This window comes from Hylobates moloch, unplaced genomic scaffold (assembly GCF_009828535.3).
Source record: "Hylobates moloch isolate HMO894 unplaced genomic scaffold, HMol_V3 SCAFFOLD_13, whole genome shotgun sequence".
Lineage (NCBI taxonomy): Eukaryota > Metazoa > Chordata > Mammalia > Primates > Hylobatidae > Hylobates > Hylobates moloch.
Window position 1 is genome coordinate 54,614,869 of NW_026652288.1, and position 1,287 is coordinate 54,616,155.

Consider the following 1,287-nt stretch of genomic DNA (forward strand, 5'->3'; position numbering starts at 1 on the left):
GATACCCTTTCTTCCAGTTGATCGCATCTGCTACTGAGGCTTCTGCAATCTTCGCGTAGTTCTCGAAACTTGGCTTTCAGCTCCATCAGCTCCTTTAAGCCCTTCTCTCCATTGGTTGTTCTAGTTATCCATTCTTCTAATTTTTTTCAAAGTTTTTAACTTCTTTGCTGTTGTTTTGAATTTCCTCCGGTAGCTCAGAGTAGTTTGATCATCTGAAGCCTTCTTCTCTCAACTCGTCAAAGTCATCCTCCATCCAGCTTTGTTCCGTTGCTGGTGAGGAACTGCGTTCCTTTGGAGGAGGAGAGGTGCTCTGCTTTTTAGTTTCCAGTTTTTCTGCTCTGTTTTTTCCCCATCTTTGTGGTTTTATCTACTTTTGGTCTTTGATGATGGTGATGTACAGATGGGTTTTTGGTGTGGATGTCCTTTCTGTTTGTTAGTTTTCCTTCTACCAGACAGGACCCTCAGCTGCAGGTCTGTTAGAGTTTACTAGAGGTCCACTCCAGACCCTGTTTGGCTGGGTGTCAGCAGCGGTGGCTGCAGAACAGTGGATTTTCGTGAGACCACAAATTCAGCTGTCTGATAGTTCCTCTGGAAGTTTTGTCTCAGAGGAGTACCCGGCCGAGTGAGGTGTCAGTCTGTCCCTTTTGGGGGGGTGCCTCCCAGTTAGGCTGCTCAGGGGTGAGGGACCCACTTTAGGAGGCAGTCTGTCCATTCTCAGGTCTCCAGCTGCATGCTGGGAGAACCACTACTCTCTTCAATGCTGTCAGTCAGACAGGGACATTTAAGTCTGTGGAGGTTCCTGCTGACTTTTTGTTTGTCTGTGCCCTGCCCCCAGAGGTGGAGCCTACAGAGGCAGGCAGGCCTCCTTGAGCTGTGGTGGGCTCCACCCAGTTCGAGCTTCCTGGCTGCTTTGTTTACCTAAGCAAGCCTGGGCAATGGCGGGCGCCCCTCCCCCAGCCTCGCTGCCGCCTTGCAGCTTGATCTCAGACTGCTGTGCTAGCAATCAGCGAGAGTCCGTGGGCATAGGACCCTCCGAGCCAGGTGCAGGACACAATCTCCTAGTGTGCCGTTTTCCAGGCCCGTTGGAAAAGCGCAGTATTAGGGTGGGACTGACCCGATATTCCAGGTGCTGTCTGTTACCCCTTTCTTTGACTAGGAAAGGGAACTTCCTGACCCCTTGCGCTTCCTGAGTGAGGCAATGCCTCGCCCTGCTTTGGCTCGTGCACAGTGCGCTTCACCAACTGTCCTGCACCCACTGTTTGGCACTCCCTAGTGAGATGAAACTGG